Here is a 20,814-nt window from a genome sequence, read left to right as displayed (position 1 = left end):
ATAATGGAAGTTTCATGGATGTGTGAGTCATGATAAATGGTGAGAATAGGTGCGAGATAGTTGGTATTCCCCTAGAAGTGAGGGTTGAGCGCATTTCTATGTTGATGATATTGTTAAGGCGTTGTGGTGATACTTGAGACAAATATGGGTAGGTGTGGAAGGTAGTATGGGCCCGTACTACTGAAAGAACAGGACCCAGACGCATAACAAGGAAATCACAACCCCTAGGATTTGTGGATTTTTGGTCTCCTGGCATTATGTGTTTTATCAGATGAATTATATATGTTTCAGTATGGTGGTGCCGAGACGTGTTGCTTCTGGATCCGGATCATGATTAGGATAGGAATCGGGGTCGGGAGATAGAGGGTTGTAGGTGCCGGTAGCACCTGAGCCCGTGGTACAGATAGGGACCGAGGAGTTGGATGTCAGGATCCGGGAGATCATGCACGACGAGATTGTTGCAGCGTTCTGAGCACAGCAGCCAAAGATGTTTGGGTCGATTAAGACCGCGATGGTTGAGTACTTTGATGAGTGATACGCAACTCCAGTAGAGACAGCTACCGTTGCATCCACTTCGGCTGTAACTGCGGCAGGGGTTGGCGGAGGAGCTAGTAGGGCTTTTCAGTACCGGTACTTCGATAACACGAAGCCCCCGACATTTGATTGTACAAATGATGCGATTAGGGCTATGAGGTGGTTATCTGATGTGGAGGGTTGTTTCTTCACGTGCTCATGCCCTGCTGACCAGAAGGTCAGGTGTGCCCTGAACTTGCTGAGGCTTGTGGCAAAGGACTGGTGGAGATTGATGACTCCGTCGTATACTAATGATCAGCGAGCTACTATTACTTGGGAGCAGTTCTGGGATATGTTCCGCACCCGCTACGTTCCATGCGTTGAGCGGGAGCGACTTGCTTAGGAGTTTTTGGCGTTGAGACGGGATGGGGAGTCTGTGATGGAGATTACCAGTATGTTCACCGAGAGGGCTACGTTTTGCCCAGAGTTTGCTTCGGAGCAGTCTCAGATGACTCATTATATGAGTATGCTCAAGACTGATATTCGACAGTTTGTGTCTGCACAGCGATGTGATACCCTCCTGGACCTTCAGGTAGACGTGAGGCAGTGTGAGTTAGAGATAGAGCTGCAGCTGAAGGAGCAGCGTCAGGCACTGACACAGTCTCAGTCGGCGCCTAAGCAGTCTAAGACCGCTGATGCACAGTCTAAGGGTCATCAGAGCCGCACTTGTGGAAAGTGTGGTAGGGTTCATTTGGGGATTTGTCGAGCAGGAGGTGGGTGCCACAAATGTGGCAAGGAGGGGCACTATGCCAGGGACTTCCGTCAGTCCGCCCCTCCAGCAGATATTAGGATTTGTTACCATTGTCATCAGGTTGGTCATGTGAAGACCAACTGTCCGCAGCTCGCCGCCAAGCTGACGCTGGGTTCCGCACCAACTACTGTGAGGATTGAAGATGGGAGGCCAATTAAGGTGGAGCCTCCGAAGGCTCAAAGTCGCGGCTTCCATCTCACGGCCGAGGAGGCCAAGGCAGCACCGGATGTGGTTGCTGGTAGGTTTCTATTCTCTGTCTCAGTTATTGTATTTGTGTTATGCTTATTGATTGTACCTGTGATTAGGTACGTTTTTAGTGAATTCTTTGCCTGCTTTGGTATTATTTGACTTGGGGGCGAGTCGGTCGTTTGTATCTCAGACCTTCTCAAGAGGATTCAGTGTGCCGATATATGATCTTGAGTGTCCGTTGCGAGTTTCGATCACCAACGAGCATGGGGTTTCTGCTTCTTCGGTCTACCGAGGATGCGAGTTGGAGATTTTCGGGGCGTCCTTCCCGATAGATTTGGTTCCTATCCCCATGGGGGAAGTGTGCGTGTTGTAGGGATGGATCGACTTAGCCGTTTTGGCGCCATGATCGACTGTGAGGGACAGCGGGTGGTGGTTCGAACCCCAAGTCAAGTGGGGGAGAACTTGTAGTCTATGGCGAGGGCTCACCAGGCTGGGATCAGGGTTTTGTTATGCAGCCAAGGCTCAACAGTATATTCAGCACCGATGTGCCATTTATTTAGTGTACGTGGTAGATATGCAGGTGAGGGAGCAGCCTTTAGTTTAAGAGGTTCTCGTTGTCAGGGAGTTTGCTGATGTCTTTCCGGAGGAGTTACCCGGAGTAGCTCCGGAGAGGCAGGTTGAGTTCAGGATTGATCTAGTTCTGGGTGCGGCCCCTATCGCCACGGCGCTGTACCGTCTGGCACCGCCTGAGATGTAGGAGCTATCATCTCAGTTGCAGGAGCTGTTGGGTAAGCAGTTTATTCATCCGAGTAGTTCACCCTGGGAGCACCGATCCTTTGCGTCAGGAAGAAGGACGGTTCGCACAGGATGTGCATTGACTATAGGGAGCTGAACAAATTAACGTTGAAGAACCCTTATCCACTCCCGAGGATAGATGATCCTTTCGATCAACTGCAGGGTGCATCTTGGTTTTCCAAGACTGATTTGAGATGCGGACATCACCAGGTCATGATGAGGGAGGAGGACATGGAGAAGACCGCGTTCCAAACTCGTTATGCTCATTACGAGTTCGTGGTGATGCCGTTTGGGCTCACCAACGTGCCAGCAGTGTTCATGGATCTGATGAACCGAGTCTGCAGACCGATCCTCGGTCGCTCGGTGATTTTGTTCATAGATTACATCTTGGTGTATTCCAAGACCAGAGAGCAGCATGAGAAGCATCTCAGGGAGCTGCTAGAGGTTCTGAGGCGAGAACGGTTGTATGCCAAGTTCTTGAAATGCGAGATTTGGTTATGAGAGGTCCAGTTCCTCGGACATCTCGTTAACTAGGAGGGTATTTTGGTCGATCCGGTCAAGGTGGAGGCGGTTATGCTGTAGGAGACTCCGAAGTCTCCCTCAGACATCAAGAGTTTCTTGGGTTTAGCGGGGTATTATCGGAGATTCATTCATGATTTCTCCAAGATTGCCATACCCCTCACTCATCTAGCGAGGAAGGGAGTGGATTTCTGGTGGGGTCCTGAGTAGTAGAGGGCATTTGAGACCCTTTAGCGATGTTTATGCGAGGCGCCGGTGTTGACACTCCCCGAGGGAGTTGAGGATTTTGTGGTATTTTGTGATGCGTCCATCACAGGCTTGGGGGCAGTCCTCATGTCGAGGGGACGAGTGATAGTCTATGCATCGAGGCAGTTGAAGCCGCATGAGACGAGATACCCCACACACGATCTTGAGTTGGAAGCGGTGTTCTTCGATCTCAAGATTAAGAGGCACTATTTATACGGGGTCCATTACACTATATACACGGATCATAAGAGTTTGAGACACATCATGGATCAGCCGAACCTGAACATGAGGCAGCGCGGGTGGCTGGATGTGGTTAAGGACTATGATTATGAGATCCTTTACCATCCTGGTAAAGAGAATGTGGTTGTGGATGCTCTGAGCCACAAGTCAGCTGGGTCCTCTACCCCAGCCAGGTGCATGAGGATAGCGGTGGATTCCCTGCTGGTGGGTTTGGTCAGGGATTCTCGGATTGAGGGTATGAGGCCAGAGAACTGGAAGTTGGAAAGAATTACGGGCGAAAGCGCCTGGTTTTTTCAAGATAACCGCGGATTGTTGACCCGTTACGATCGGGTTTGGGTTCCGATGTCCGGAGGGGTCTAGCAGACAGTGATGGAGGAGGCTCGTAAGTCTCGTTTTTCTATTCACCCGGGAGCCACCAAGATGTACCGTGATTTCAGTTCGAGTTATTGGTGGCCTGGTATGAAGCGAGATATCACTTGGTTTGTCGTGAGGTGCTTGACCTGTAGGATGGTCAAGCCCAAGCATCAGAGGCCGCATGGTAAGTTGCAGCCTCTGGAGATTCCCATGTGGAAATGGGAACGGATCGCGTTGGATTTCATCATGAAGTTTCCGAAGACGGCAAAGGGGTTCGATGCTATATGGGTCATCATGGATCGATTGACCAAGAGTGGCAATTTCCTGGCCATACGGGTGTAACATCCGGACTCCCAGGTATATTATTCTACTCTTTTATTTTTTTTGGAGGATGTGAAGGGACTCGGCGACTTGGTGCTTAGACACGCCGAGTAGGGTCGCGTATTCTTATCCGGTTTCATGGTTGGACTTGGCGAGTTCATGAGTGGACTCGGCGAGTCCACGATGGTTAATGAAACCCTAATTCCTGGGTTTTGGAGCCTATTTAAGGGCACTCATAGCCTCCCATTGCGGCTACCAGTCCCTTGAGAGAAAGCCTAAGTGAGCTAAATTGTTTGTGAGGAGGAGAGGCCATATTTGATATTTCTATCATTGGTTTAGCAAGAAGAAGGTAAGCAAGATCAAGACGAGGCTGAATGAGGTGCTATTTGGAGGAATTCTGAGCTCAGGAGTGCTTATTTGAGGTATAATCTCGATCCATCTTCTGTTTTGGTGGTTGTCTATAGAGTTAGGGTTTTCTAGACCCTTTCGTAGATGGTTTTGATTGAGTATATGGTTCCTTTTCGTATTATGGTCTGAATCGGGATCCATAGAGGTCCAGAGACCTTACTCCTTTGAGCTTTATGTGGATTGAGGGTGAATATGAGCTTAGGATGCCCTATTAGAGGTCATTTCTTCAAATAGAACCTTGGAGCCCTTACATGGGCATCAAGCTCCGAACTTTACGTAATTATTGGGACTAGAGAGGATAGATCTGTTGAGTAGAGCATCAGATCTGACCTCAGGAAGCCATTGGAAGTGAGCATGGTTTGGACTCGCCGAGTCCATGAACAGACTCGCCGAGTCGAGTCGAGTTGTCCCGAGACTGTGAATCTAGAGAGTGACCCGCCAAGTTAGTGAGTGACTCGGTGAGTCAAAAGAGAATCTGAGGAGTAGAGTTCACGTGTAGACTCGCCGAGTCGTTCAAGTGCACTCGACGAGTCAGGTCAAAGTTTGACTGTTTACTTTGTTGACTTTATTGACTTTTAGGGATTGGTCAACAATGGGGTCTTTGAGTCAAGAGAGGGGTAAAATGGTCTTTTACCCATCTAAGGATGCTAAGAGAGGGCGGGGTCTAGTCTTGAGAGTTATATTTATGAGCGTATCTTACTTTATGTGATTAGGCGGAGGTTAGACTATACTGCTACCGAGTCAGGGATTTACCGAGACATCTGAGGTGAGTCTTCTCACTATACTTTACCTTGAGTGGTAACTAGAGTTATGTGACAGAGCTATTGTATGCTATTTATGTGATGTGTTGCATTACATTATTTCTATGTGATTTATGCCATGTCTATATCTGAGTATATTAGAGTTAGAATCGGAAGGTTCACATAGCTAGGACCAGAGGGTCCGCAGAGTTCGGGGCCCAAGGGCCCACAAAGTTATAGCCTCGAGTGGCTAGTATGTGTTATACGTGGTATTTTGGGGAACTCACTAAGCTTCGTGCTTATAGTGTTTTGTGTTAGATGTTGCAGGTACTATTGAGGAGCGCGGGAAGGCGCCGGCATGATTCGTACACACCCATCGGAGTTTATAATGATGTGATCTTGGGATTTTGTATTAAGATAATATTGATACATTGTTTATGAAAGTAATTATGAATGAATTATTATGTTTTTGAAAAGTGAAAAATTAGTTGAATTTTTATGGTGTTACAAGTTGGTATCAGAGCCTTGGTTTGAGGGATTCGGATGCATCTTCGGGTGTATCTGAACTAAAACTGGGGATTTGAGGAAACATTTTGATAATAAAAGTAAACTTTTCTTTAAAAAGAGTAAAAAGAGTTTTGAGAGAAGTAGAACAGAGCCGTGTGTACGATCAACCAGCGCCCGAATGGTGATTTCCCAAAATACCCTTGTAATAAGTGTTACGAGATATATTATGTTATGTTATATGATGAGCTATACTATGCATGCTAGAGTAGACTAGGTATCCTTATTAAAACTATAGTGGCCTGATATATATATATGATGCCTTAGTCTAGGAGTCTTGCTGCTAGGGATGCTTGAGAGTGTTTAGATAGCAGTGAGGAGCTTATGAGAGATCAGCTAGCGAGTAGCATATGAGTAGAGAGATTAGAGTACTTGGGATTTGGCACTCTGGGAGGAGGACTTGGGATGAATGCTGATGTGGTGTTGATGGTAGTATTGGGCCCGTACTACCGAAGGCACCGGGTCAGTACGCAACCCAAGTAAGAATCCTTAGGGTACTAGAGACCAAGTAGGATTGGGAGTATCGAGTGTGTGTACACCCAAGCGAGTCTCTGATATCTTGTGTTGTATTTCAGAGAGGCGTCATGGTGGGGATGCGCCACTGACCAGGGACTAGTGGAGGGGGTGTGAGCGACGAGGAGCTCCGCCAGATGATTCATGATGAGGTGGTTGCTGCCATCCGCGCTGAGATTCCAGAGATGTTTGGGTCTATCAAGACCACCCTGATAGACAAATTTGACGAGAGATACGCTGCTCTTTCAGATGCTGCTGTTGCTGCGGCCACTTCAGCTGTAGCTGCGGCTAGACCGCAGGGTCGTGATGCGTTACTGTTCCGGGAGTTCAACAACACAAAACCACCAGAGTTTGATGGGACCCAGGACCGGATTACAGCGTTGAGGTGGATTTAAGACATCGAGGGGTGTTTCTTCACCTACTCATCTCCAGAGCATTTGAGAGTCCGGTTCGTATTGAACCAGCTTTGCTTGGGAGCGAAGGACTGGTGGAAGTTTGTGACGGCACATTATTCGCCAGTTGAGCTTGCTGCAGTGACTTGGGAGAGGTTCACTGCTATGTTCTGAGATGAGTACTTTCCCCAGGTGGAGAGGGAGCGTTTGGCCCAGGAGTTTCTGACCCTCAAGCAGGTTACTGAGTCTGTCACAGTGATTACGAGGATGTTCCATGAGTAGGCGATGTTCTGCCCAGAGCACGTTTCCTCCGAGCAGGCACGTATGAGCCGATATCTGAGCATTTTGAGGAGGGATATACGGGAGTTCGTGGCGAAGTCAACGTACCGGAATTTTGCTGAGCTTCAGGCAAATGCCCGGAAGAGGGAGATAGAGTTGGAGACTCAAGCTAGGGAGGAGGCTGAGTCTTAGGGGAGGGATCGCCGACCGACGCAATCTCAACTGGCAGCCAAGTAGGCCAAGCCCGTTTATTCGATATCTGGGTGTCAGAAGGGCCGCACTTGTGGCAAGTGCGGCAAGAGCCACGATGGGGTGTGCAGAGCGGGATCTTGCTACAAATGTGGCAAGGAGGGGCATATGGCCAAGGATTGCCCCAAGGGGTTTTTAGTATGCTTTCACTGCAACCAGACCGGACACCGCAAGGTAGAGTGTCCACAATTGCGAGGGACAGCTCAGGGATCACCTCAGGGATCTGCCCCTGCTGCTATCAGAGCTACTCAGAGCCGGCCAGTGAAGGGCGAGGTACCGAAGGCACAAGGGAGAGCCTTTCAGTTGACTGCGGAGGAGGTCCGCGTAGCGCCCGATCTCGTGGCTAGTATGTATTCTTTCATGTATTTACTTTTATGTCGAGATATTGTGCTTATATTATGTTATGCGTAGGTACTTTTCTTGTGAATTTTGTACCTGCCTTGGTGTTATTTGACTCGGGTGGGAGTCAGTCTTTTATATCTTTGGCTTTAGTCAGCACATCAGTATTAGTCGAGAGACGTTGAGTCAGCCTCTGAGAGTTTCCATAGTTGACGAGAGATCGGTGTATGCCACAGAGGTGATTCGAGGTTGTGTACTCGGGATTTTCGGAGTAGAGTTTCTGATTGACTTAGTCCCTATCGCGATGGGAGACGTCTGTATCATCGTGGGCATGGACTGGTTGAGCAGATTTGGAGCAGTAATCGACTGTGAGCGACAACTGGTGACCATACGAGACCCTAGTGGGGGAGTTCTTACGGTGTACGTCGAGGGTACACGTTCTGATTCGGAATTTTGTTCAACCGCTAGAGCGAGGCAGAGTCTACAACAAGGCTGTAGGGGATTTGTAGCGTATGTGATGGATACGAGGGTTGATTCAGAGAGACCGAGGTCAGTTGATGAGGTTCTGATAGTACGTGAGTTCCCGGATGTATTTGCAGAGGAGTTACCGGGTGTGCCTCCCGGGAGGCAGGTTGAGTTCAGCATCGATTTGGTTCCGGGGCCTGCGCCTATCGCCAAGGCGCCCTTTCGCCTTGCGCCTCCGGAGATGCAAGAGTTATCCTCGCAGCTTCAGGAGCTGCTGGGGAAGGGGTTTATTCGACCGAGCAGCTCGCCGTGGGTAGCACCTATTCTTTTTGTCAAGAAAAAGGATGGATCACACCGGATGTGCATTGATTACCGGGAGTTGAACAAGTTGACGGTCAAGAACCGTTACCCATTGCCGAGGATCGACAGTTTGTTTGATCAGTTTCAGGGAGCATCTTGGTTCTCCAAGATCGATTTGAGGTCTTGATATCATCAGGTGAGGGTGTGAGATGAGGACATCCAGAACACAGTGTTCAGGACTCGTTACGGGCATTACGAGTTCGTGGTGATGCCTATCGGGCTCACTAAGGCACCGGCGTTGTTCATGGATCTCATGAATAGAGTGTGCAGGCTGATGTTGGATTGCTCAGTGACCGTGTTCATCGACGACACATTGGTGTATTCGAGATCCAGAGAGCAGCATGAGGAGCATTTGAGGAAGATCCTCGGAGTTCTGAGATCGGAGGGGCTTTATGCCAAATTCTCCATGTGTGATTTCTGGTTGTGAGAGTTCCAGTTCCTAGGGCACCTCATTAACCAGAAAGGGATATTGGTCGACCCAGCCAAGGTTGAGGCAGTGATGAGTTGGGAGGTGCCGAGGTCACCTACCGAGATCAGGAGTTTCCTTAGGGTTGGCTGGTTAATATCATAGATTTATCAGGGATTTCTCCAAGATTGTCGTGACACTCACCAAGTTGACCCGGAAGGGTGTTGCTTTTACATGGGGTCCAGAGCTGTCACAACTGTAAATTTTGAGCCATGTAATCTATATATCCAAGTTAATATGAATCAAGAACTTCAAGTAAATACAACATGCTAGAACTACAAATAGTCATCAAACAATTGGAGACCCTAGAAGTTCTTATTAAGTCTAATTTAGGCTAGAACTTCCTTATTGGATCCAAATGGGCCAATAAGCTTCCAATTAGACTATCATGGGCTTAGAGCCCTAATTGGACTCTAATTGGACCCACACTTATTTATTTTAACATTTTAGGTCATGTTGGGCCTAGAATGAAATGGATTAAGAGCTTTGATACATGAGAAACCTAAAACTAGTTCAAGAAAAACATAAAAATCCTACTACATTCTCTTAAGCTTAAAACACACCCTAATTAACACTAATATTGGGCTTAGGAGCAAAAAGCCCAAAAATCTTTTTTTTTCCTTCCCATTCTCGGCCCAAGGCCCAAACCCAAGAAGGAGTTGACTTTCAAGTGACACCTCATCTTTACCCATAGGATATCCATGCATTTTTCTCATTTCTCCATGCATTTCACTTCAAAGATCACTTCCATTCTTCCCTCTCCCTCCCCATTCTTGTTTTGGCCGAGAGCATCACCACACACACACAAAACACTCACAAACTCTCTCTAAAATTCACTCAAGACTTCTTCCTCTTCCCTCTCCAAAATCTCGAGTTCTAGGAAGCTTTCAAGAGGAAATCTCTACAATATTCTTCATCTAAGGTAAGATTATGCATAGATCTATGGTTTAAATTCTTTTGTTATCAAAATCCTTCCCTAATCTATACAAAAATCGTGATCTTACACCCTAGAATCATCTCAAAACTCAAGATCTTCATCAAAGGGAGCCAAGGCGAAAAACACTTCATTTTTCTTCCATATTTTCTTCCAAAAACCGAGTCAACACCCCAAGGTGAGATTCATACCCCTATTTTCTATTTTTATGAGTTTTGTGGGGGGGAATACAAGTGAAAGTGTAGATCTATATGTGTTTGTATGCCTTGTATGATTTCCATGCTTATATGTATGCTTATATGTGTTTTAATGTTGGATCTAGCCATTAAACCCCTCAAAACCGAGATATAACTTATGTTTTATGATTTTAGCTTCAAATATATCTCTACATATAATGTGATACAAGAAAAATAGCTAAGTGGTTAGCAACAATTTTCTTTAAGCTAAAAACACCCATTTTGGGCCAAAAATGTGAAAATTACAAAATTAAGGGCCCAAATTGACACTTCACAGATTCTGATGGTTGAAATGTGCCAAAACAGTTTCCATAAAACTATTTCTGGAATTATATTCAATTAGAGGATTAAAAACATAAATTTCAAGCTTATTGGGCTAAATATGAAAATTTCGGCCCAAGGAGGCCCATTATGCGAATTTTTCTGTTTTGAAGGGCCAAAACTGTGAATTTCTGTAAAACAGTGGACTATAAGTGTCCCAAATCCTTTTCAAAGGTTTAAAATGCTTTTTAAATTTAAAAAGGACTAAAGTTGCAAAAATTTTCCAATTTGGGCCAAAATTGTCAAAATTGCGAAAAGATGGGCTAAAACCGAGAAAAACTGCATTTTCAGGGACTTAAACTGTTTTCTATGAAAAATATGCTGAAAAATATTAATTTCAATAATTTTTGGTGTTAAAATGTCAAGAAAAATAGTTTAAGGACCAAACCGGTAAATATTGCAAATAAAAGGGTTAAAAATATAAATTTTACAAATAATGAGGGGCTGAAAACAGAAATATTTCAAGGCTAATTCAATACGTACAATTTGATCAAATAATGACACCTCGAATATCAACGAAATACAACTCATTACAATACCAAAAGTCCTTGTTAAACGAATTGGCTCGGTCTCGAGCCAATGGAAATCTACAACTACTAACTCTTCGACACTACGAATCATACAAGTAACGTTTGGTAATACATAAACATGCGAGTGTGCACAGACGTCTACGCACCATCTTTGGGCCCCACAAGTGTAAAATCTTGTTCGTTGAGCCTAGCTAGCCCAATGACCTGATCTTAAGGCCCGAAGACATTTTTTTTTACGGAGTGTTGGGTTTTACCGATCTGACACAACGTAAATGGACTTTCAATGGCTTGTATACTACTGGTCCCCAAGGGTCCTTTGGTATTGCTATTAAAGTCTACATTTCATGCGAGGCGGGTCGGGGACCCCTCGTACATTTTATCCCCAACCGGCTAATGGAGTTACCGGGGTCTTCGTGACCTCTTTCTCTTCGGATGCGGGACTACACCTAGTCAGGGCGATTGGATAACGCGATTAGTACTGACGACGCCTTCGGAGTCGTTAGTATAACTATAAACTGGGCGTTTGTGTAACGCGGGTTTGTAGTAAATAATCCTGCTCGAGAACCTTCCAACGTCGCCTGGGACTGACACTATACGCTATGCAATGGTTTCAATGTAACATCACGTAATTCAAGGAACTAGGAGAACATCGGGTTTTCCTAGGGTTTTCAATACTTACAAATTTGAAATGCATACATTTTCAATGAACATTTTTTTTTTTAAGTATAGAAACAAACAAGCATACCTATGGATCTTCACAAATGTTTTCAAAAGCTTATCTTTTCAGAAAATATCGGATTTTCTGGTGGTTTTTCGAACAATACAAACATTCGATTTCAAACACTACTTATGAACTCACCAACATTTCATATGTTGACGATTTTCAAAATACTTGTATTCTCAGGGAACCAGTGAATCAAGGGAAATCATATTCAGTGACGGTTGCAGTTTATTTTTGTATGAATTGAACAAATTAATTTTTGGGGAATGTAATGTTTAAACAATGTAAGATATGTAAACACTACTGGTTGTACTATGTTGATGAATGGTGACGAATGTTGTTATGTTTCATATATATTCAATGTTATGGTATTCAATTCAGTCACGACAGCCCCCGGACGTTTCCGCCGTCTGGTTCGGGGGTGTGACAGGTTGGTATCAGAGCTTTGTTTATAGTGAACTAGCATGTCGAGCCATACATTGATATGCAACTATAAACCAAAAAGAGGGACTAACATAACTCTGAATAGAACAAGTAAATAAAACACACTTGCTTGCATTAGGAATAAGGATCCAACGCTGAATCAAACACAATAACACTGGTATCTCGGTTAACTCGGGACTGTTCTTAGTGATACCAAGGAGTGAATGTAGCCTGATCAACTACATTCTCTCCAAGGTAAAACTAACACATGTCTTGATGAGATCGGAATAGCCAGGGAACCTAAAAATTATACCCTCTATCACCCAAAAAGAGAATATTTTCTTAGTCTGTGTAATAGTCATAGTACCCTAGGAATAATGTAGCATAATTACGTACTCGCGCAGACAGCATGGCTGGTTTTCATCACCCTGGAGACCCCTACTTCCCTAATCAGGGAAACAACGGGTGGCTAGAGGAGGAGGAGGAGCCTGAGGAAGAGCCTGAAGAAGAACCTGAGGAGGACCCCGAAGAGGAATCTGACGGGGAACCGGAGGCGGAAGTCGAGGGCGAGCCTGTCGAACCCGAAGAAGACGAAGAACCTTTCGAAGAGGAGCTCGATGACAGCGAAGGGGGTGATTCGGATGCAGAGTCCGAGGTCATCGACCCCCCTTACCCGATCAGGGTGCCTGCATATCGTGTGGGACCCACTGGACCTACCCCTCCTTGGGGCATTGATCTTTGGAGATGGAGCAGACATCAGGGACAGCGACCCCCATTTGGCATGTCACGTGAGTTCTTTGACTTGAGGGACGGAGGACCCGCCGACCGAGCTCTACCAGTCATGGTAAGACGACTACGGGACACCGGTGACCTTGCTCAGGGCACTGCTGATCAAGTACGCCAGTTGTGGACTAGAGTCGAGCGTGCGGAGTAGGAGACGCGTGACGTCCTCCGGGAGTTTCACATGAGGCAGGTAAGGTGGGAATCTCGACTTCAGGATGCAGAACGCCTAGTGGCTCGTCTTCAGGGAGCATCCACATCTTCGGCACCACCTCCTGACGCAGCTCATCGCGGTTAGGAATAGACTTATCATAGTAGGTTATTAGGAACTATGTTATGTACTCCGGCTCTATGTTTAAGTGACTACACTACTCATGGAGCCGTTATGCTGTCGGATTAGCGTTACTTATGTATGCTCCTACGAGCAAATTTTCTTGTACGAAATGCGGATAATATTAATAAACTTTTGTGTGTTTTGCTAAATTATTCTCAGTTGCTATGTGTTGAGACATTATGATTGCATGCTTGATGATAGTAATGTTTAGGTTCGCACCATACACCTAGTTAGTAGAGTCGCCACCTCACAGAAACCACGTACACTCAACATCTTTCCGTTTCATGACAGAAAGATGCCTCGCCCAGCTACTCGCGGAAATCCCGAACCAACTCCGCCGGAAGTTGACTCCACTGCTTTCCAGGCAGCCGTGTCTGCTGCAGTCACAGCGGCTATGGCACAACTTCACCGAGGGAACAACGGAGGAGGTAACGGGCAAGGATCCGGAAGTTCGAACAACGGGACAAACCAAGGACCCACTAAAACGTGCACCTACAAGGATTTTGCGAACGCTAAACCCCGAACTTTCAACGGTACCGGAGGAGTGATCGCCCTAAAGCGATGGATCGAGAAGGTAGAGTCGGTATTCGAGATATGCGAGTGCCCCGAGAAGATGAAAGTGAAGTTCGCGGCCTGCACTTTTGTGGACCAAGCACTCACTTGGTGGAATGGACATGTGGAAGCTATGACACTCCCTGTCGCCAACTCTATTCCCTGGGCAGAGATGAAAGAGATGTTGACGGCTGAGTACTGCCCCCGAGGCGAAATACAGAAGATGGAGCAGGAACTATGGAATCTCACGGTGCAGAATGGGAACATCGATGCTTACATATCGAGGTTCAGCGAACTATCCCTGTTGTGCCCGGGTATGATCACATCAGAGGGAAAGAAGATTGAACGATTCATTTGGGGACTGACATCCCCCATTCAAGGGAACGTGATAGCTGCCAACCCTGAAACGTTTGACAGCGCGAAGAGATTGGCAAAGAGGCTATATGATCATAACCACAAAAAGGGCGAAAAACCAGTGGAGACCGAGAAGAAGAAGGAGAGCGATGGTAAAAAGGGATGGAACCACAAAAGAAAGGGGCGTCAGGGCCCCGAGACCTCAAAAAGGCAACAAACAGTGGCAGTTAACGCTGTTACTGCGCCGGTTCCAGTCACCTCACATGCTCCAGCCTCAGCTGCTTCAAATGCTTCAAGACCCTATTCCGGCAATCATCCCAAATGCAACAAGTGCGGTTTCCATCACCAAGGAGAATGTAGGGAGTTCCATTGCACCAGTTGCAACCGAAGGGGACACACTGCAAAGTTCTGCAGGACTTATCCTTCTCAGAACCAGAGTCAGGGAAACAACCAGAACAACAACAACAACCACCGCAATACCAACAACACCAATGCCGGCGGCAACAACGCAGGGCCTAGCCACACCTGTTTCGGGTGTGGAAGGACGGGACATTTCCGTCGAGACTGCCCTAACAACAACAACAACTCAGGAAACAGAGGAACAGGAAGAATGCTGACTATGGGTCAGAGTGATGCAGTTCAAGATCCCGCAGTTGTGACCGGTACGTTCCTCCTAAACCACACTTATGCATGCATCTTATTTGATACCGGAGCAGAGCGAAGTTTCGTAAGCGAGAAGTTTAAACATTTATTAAAACAACAACCCCAAAAGCTAAATGAAACCTATACGGTGGAAATGGCCAATGGGAAGACCGAATCCACTAAGGAAATCTACACTGGATGTACCCTAACCCTTAACCAGCACGTCTTTCGAATAGACCTAATGCCAGTATCAATTAGGAGTTTTGATGTGATTATCGGCATGGATTGGTTAAGCCCCCACCATGCTGAGATTATGTGCCACGAGAAGGCCGTTCGCCTTCGTCTCCCGAATCACGAAACCCTAGTAATTTACGGAGACAAACCTAGCACGAATCTTCGCCTCATCTCGTGCATCAAGGCACAAAAACACCTGCGAAAGAACAACTTAGCGTTCTTGGCTCACATAGTGGACAAGACTAAAGAAGAAACTAACATCCAAGACATTCCGGTAGCGTGTGAATTTCCGGACGTGATTCCCGAAGATCTTCCAGGAGTACCCCCAGAGAGACAGGTTGAGTTCCGAATCGACCTCGTCCCAGGAGCAACTCCTCTCGCTAAATCACCATATCGATTGGCACCTGCTGAAATGCAGGAGTTGTCCAGCCAACTCAGTGAGCTTCTGGACAAGGGATTTATCCGACCTAGTTACTCGCCATGGGGAGCTCCGGTGCTCTTTGTCAAAAAGAAGGATGGATCTTTCAGAATGTGCATCGATTACAGAGAGTTGAATAAACTCACTGTTAAAAACCGCTACCCACTCCCGCGAATCGATGATCTATTCGACCAGCTCCAAGGAGCTAGCTATTTTTCTAAAATAGATCTACGGTCCGGATACCATCAACTCAAGGTCCGAGAAGAAGATATTCCTAAAACCGCTTTCCGAACCCGCTATGGACATTATGAATTCGTTGTAATGCCCTTCGGTCTAACAAATGCACCTGCCGCATTTATGGACCTAATGAACCGAATCTGTCGACCGTTCTTGGACAACTTCGTCATTGTGTTTATCGATGACATCCTCGTCTATTCTCGAAGCAAAGAGGAGCATGGCCAACATCTCCGACAAGTCCTAGAGACGCTGCGATCGGAAAGGCTTTACGCCAAACTCTCTAAGTGTGAGTTTTGGCTACGGAGCGTGAATTTTCTCGGTCACGTAGTTAGCCAAGATGGAATTCATGTGGATCCCTCTAAGGTCAAAGCTGTGGAAGGATGGGCAACTCCGACTACGCCCACAGAAATTCGTCAGTTCTTAGGCCTAGCAGGCTACTATAGGAGATTCATCCAAAACTTCTCTAAAATCGCCAAGCCACTTACCTTACTTACGCAAAAGAGTGTGCCATTCAAGTGGACAGACCGACATGAGATTGCGTTTCGAGCCTTGAAGCAAGCTCTTTGTAGCGCTCCTGTACTATCTCTACCCGAAGGAACGGAAGATTTTGTAGTTTACTGTGACGCGTCAAATCAAGGCTTAGGTTGCGTTCTCATGCAACGTGGAAGAGTGATAGCATATGCGTCCCGTCAACTAAAGACGCACGAAGTAAATTACACAACCCATGACCTAGAACTGGGAGCCGTGGTCTTCGCCCTAAAAATTTGGAGGCACTACCTGTACGGTACTAAGTGCACCATCTTCACAGACCACAAGAGCCTCCAGCACATCTTGAATCAGAAGGAGCTGAACATGAGACAACGAAGATGGGTGGAATTGTTAAACGACTACGAATGCGAGATCAAGTACCATCCGGGCAAGGCCAACGTGGTAGCTGACGCATTAAGTCGAAAGGAATACACAAATCGCCGTACGAAAACGCACTCGATAACCATTCAGTCTCATCTGACCACTCAAATTGCATCAGTCTAGGCAGAGGCTATGAAAGCGGAAAATAGAACTAGCGAGGCACTACGCGGAATGGAGAAGAACCTGTAAGTCAAAGAGAATGGGGTATACTACTTCATGAACCGTATTTGGGTTCCAAAAATCGGAGGATTCAGGGAGACCGTTATGAAGGAAGCCCACAAGACACGATACTCCATTCATCCTGGTTCGGACAAGATGTATTTGGACATTAAGCAGCACTATTGGTGGCCTAACATGAAGGCGGAAATCGCAACTTATGTTAGTAAGTGCCTTACGTGTGCCAAAGTGAAAGTGGAGTACCAGAAACCTTCCGGATTGTTACAACAACCGGCAATCCCTGAGTGGAAATGGGAGGGGATTTCTATGGACTTCGTGACCAAGCTGCCCAAGACGTCGGACGGATTGGACACCATATGGGTAATAATCGACCGACTGACGAAATCTGCCCATTTCCTGCCAATCAAAGAGTCCTACAAGATGGAGAGGCTGACGCGTTTGTACCTACGAGAGATTGTAAGACTTCATGGAGTGCCAAAATCTATCATCTCGGATAGGGACAGTAGGTTCACGTCACGCTTTTGGCAGTCGCTCCACAAGGCCATGGGAACTCATCTTGATATGAGCACCGCGTATCACCCACAAACGGACGGTCAAAGCGAACGAACCATTCAGACGCTTGAAGACATGCTTCGTGCATGTGTGATAGACTTCGGAAAGTCTTGGGATACCCACCTACCGTTGATCGAGTTTTCATATAACAATAGTTATCATTCGAGCATTAAGGTGGCCCCTTTCGAAGCACTGTACGGGCGTAAATGTAGATCACCGTTATGTTGGGCTGAAGTAGGTGACACCCAGCTAGCAAGAACACATATGTCGGATAGGGCAATGACAGGACCGGAAATCATTCGCGAGACCACAGAAAAGATTGTCCAGATCAAAGCTCGATTACAGGCATCGCGTGACCGGCAAAAGAGCTACGCTGATAAACGGCGAAAGCCCTTAGAGTTCCAGGTCGGTGATCGAGTATTGTTGAAGGTCTCACCCTGGAAAGGGGTTATACGTTTCGGAAAACGAGGAAAGCTAAACCCACGGTACATTGGACCTTTCGAAATCGTCGCCCGAATAGGTCCGGTAGCCTACAGACTACAACTACCCCCGGAGCTAAACGGTGTGCAGCCCGTGTTTCATGTTTCTAATCTGAAAAAGTGCCTATCAGATGAAACCCTTGTCATTCCTCTTGACGAAATCGAAATCAATGAGAATCTCCTGTTCGTCGAAGAGCCAATCGAAATCATGGACAGGGAGGTGAAGCGTACTAAGCAGAGTCGCATCCCGATCGTGAAGGTACGGTGGAACGCAAAGCGTGGGCCAGAATTCACGTGGGAACGCGAAGATCAAATGAAGCAGAAGTACCCTCACCTATTCTAGCATTCTTAAATCTAGCTTTCAAACAGAATTTCGGGACGAAATTCCCTCTAACGGGGGGATGATGTCACAACTGTAAATTTTGAGCCATGTAATCTATATATCCAAGTTAATATGAATCAAGAACTTCAAGTAAATACAACATGCTAGAACTACAAATAGTCATCAAACAATTGGAGACCCTAGAAGTTCTTATTAAGTCTAATTTAGGCTAGAACTTCCTTATTGGATCCAAATGGGCCAATAAGCTTCCAATTAGACTATCATGGGCTTAGAGCCCTAATTGGACTCTAATTGGACCCACACTTATTTATTTTAACATTTTAGGTCATGTTGGGCCTAGAATGAAATGGATTAAGAGCTTTGATACATGAGAAACCTAAAACTAGTTCAAGAAAAACATAAAAATCCTACTACATTCTCTTAAGCTTAAAACACACCCTAATTAACACTAATATTGGGCTTAGGAGCAAAAAGCCCAAAAATCTTTTTTTTTCCTTCCCATTCTCGGCCCAAGGCCCAAACCCAAGAAGGAGTTGACTTTCAAGTGACACCTCATCTTTACCCATAGGATATCCATGCATTTTTCTCATTTCTCCATGCATTTCACTTCAAAGATCACTTCCATTCTTCCCTCTCCCTCCCCATTCTTGTTTTGGCCGAGAGCATCACCACACACACACAAAACACTCACAAACTCTCTCTAAAATTCACTCAAGACTTCTTCCTCTTCCCTCTCCAAAATCTCGAGTTCTAGGAAGCTTTCAAGAGGAAATCTCTACAATATTCTTCATCTAAGGTAAGATTATGCATAGATCTATGGTTTAAATTCTTTTGTTATCAAAATCCTTCCCTAATCTATACAAAAATCGTGATCTTACACCCTAGAATCATCTCAAAACTCAAGATCTTCATCAAAGGGAGCCAAGGCGAAAAACACTTCATTTTTCTTCCATATTTTCTTCCAAAAACCGAGTCAACACCCCAAGGTGAGATTCATACCCCTATTTTCTGTTTTTATGAGTTTTGTGGGGGGGAATACAAGTGAAAGTGTAGATCTATATGTGTTTGTATGCCTTGTATGATTTCCATGCTTATATGTATGCTTATATGTGTTTTAATGTTGGATCTAGCCATTAAACCCCTCAAAACCGAGATATAACTTATGTTTTATAATTTTAGCTTCAAATATATCTCTACATATAAAGTGATACAAGAAAAATAGCTAAGTGGTTAGCAACAATTTTCTTTAAGCTAAAAACACCCATTTTGGGCCAAAAATGTGAAAAATACAAAATTAAGGGCCCAAATTGACACTTCACAGATTCTGATGGTTGAAATGTGCCAAAACAGTTTCCATAAAACTATTTCTGGAATTATATTCAATTAGAGGATTAAAAACATAAATTTCAAGCTTATTGGGCTAAATATGAAAATTTCGGCCCAAGGAGGCCCATTATGCGAATTTTTCTGTTTTGAAGGGCCAAAACTGTGAATTTCTGTAAAACAGTGGACTATAAGTGTCCCAAATCCTTTTCAAAGGTTTAAAATGCTTTTTAAATTTAAAAAGGACCAAAGTTGCAAAAATTTTCCAATTTGGGCCAAAATTGTCAAAATTGCGAAAAGATGGGCTAAAACCGAGAAAAACTGCATTTTCAGGGACTTAAACTGTTTTCTATGAAAAATATGCTGAAAAATATTAATTTCAATAATTTTTGGTGTTAAAATGTCAAGAAAAATAGTTTAAGGACCAAACCGGTAAATATTGCAAATAAAAGGGTTAAAAATGTAAATTTTACAAATAATGAGGGGCTGAAAACAGAAATATTTCAAGGCTAATTCAATACGTACAATTTGATCAAATAATGACACCTCGAATATCAACGAAATACAACTCATTACAATACCAAAAGTCGTTGTTAAACGAATTGGCTCGGTCTCGAGCCAATGGAAATCTACAACTACTAACTCTTCGACACTACGAATCATACAAGTAACGTTTGGTAATACATAAACATGCGAGTGTGCACAGACGTCTACGCACCATCTTTGGGCCCCACAAGTGTAAAATCTTGTTCGTTGAGCCTAGCTAGCCCAATGACCTGATCTTAAGGCCCGAAGACATTTTTTTTACGGAGTGTTGGGTTTTACCGATCTGACACAACGTAAATGGACTTTCAATGGCTTGTATACTACTGGTCCCCAAGGGTCCTTTGGTATTGCTAGTAAAGTCTACATTTAATGCGAGGCGGGTCGGGGACCCCTCGTACATTTTATCCCCAACCGGCTAATGGAGTTACCGGGGTCTTCGTGACCTCTTTCTCTTCGGATGCGGGACTACACCTAGTCAGGGCGATTGGATAACGCGATTAGTACTGACGACGCCTTCGGAGTCGTTAGTATAACTATAAACTGGGCGTTTGTGTAACGCGGGTTTGTAGTAAATAATCCTGCTCGAGAACCTTCCAACGTCGCCTGGGACTGACACTATACGCTATGCAATGGTTTCAATGTAACATCACATAATTCAAGGAACTAGGAGAACATCGGGTTTTCCTAGGGTTTTCAATACTTACAAATTTGAAATGCATACATTTTCAATGAACATTTTTTTTTAAGTATAGAAACAAACAAGCATACCTATGGATCTTCACAAATGTTTTCAAAAGCTTATCTTTTTAGAAAATATCGGATTTTCTGGTGGTTTTTCGAACAATACAAACATTCGATTTCAAACACTACTTATGAACTCACCAACATTTCATATGTTGACGATTTTCAAAATACTTGTATTCTCAGGGAACCAGTGAATCAAGGGAAATCATATTCAGTGACGGTTGCAGTTTATTTTTGTATGAATTGAACAAATTAATTTTTG

This window comes from Lactuca sativa, chromosome 1 (genome assembly GCF_002870075.4).
Source record: "Lactuca sativa cultivar Salinas chromosome 1, Lsat_Salinas_v11, whole genome shotgun sequence".
NCBI classification, from domain to species: Eukaryota; Viridiplantae; Streptophyta; class Magnoliopsida; order Asterales; family Asteraceae; genus Lactuca; species Lactuca sativa.
The sequence above is the reverse complement of the archived record's forward strand: the minus strand, read 5'-3'. Positions refer to the sequence as shown.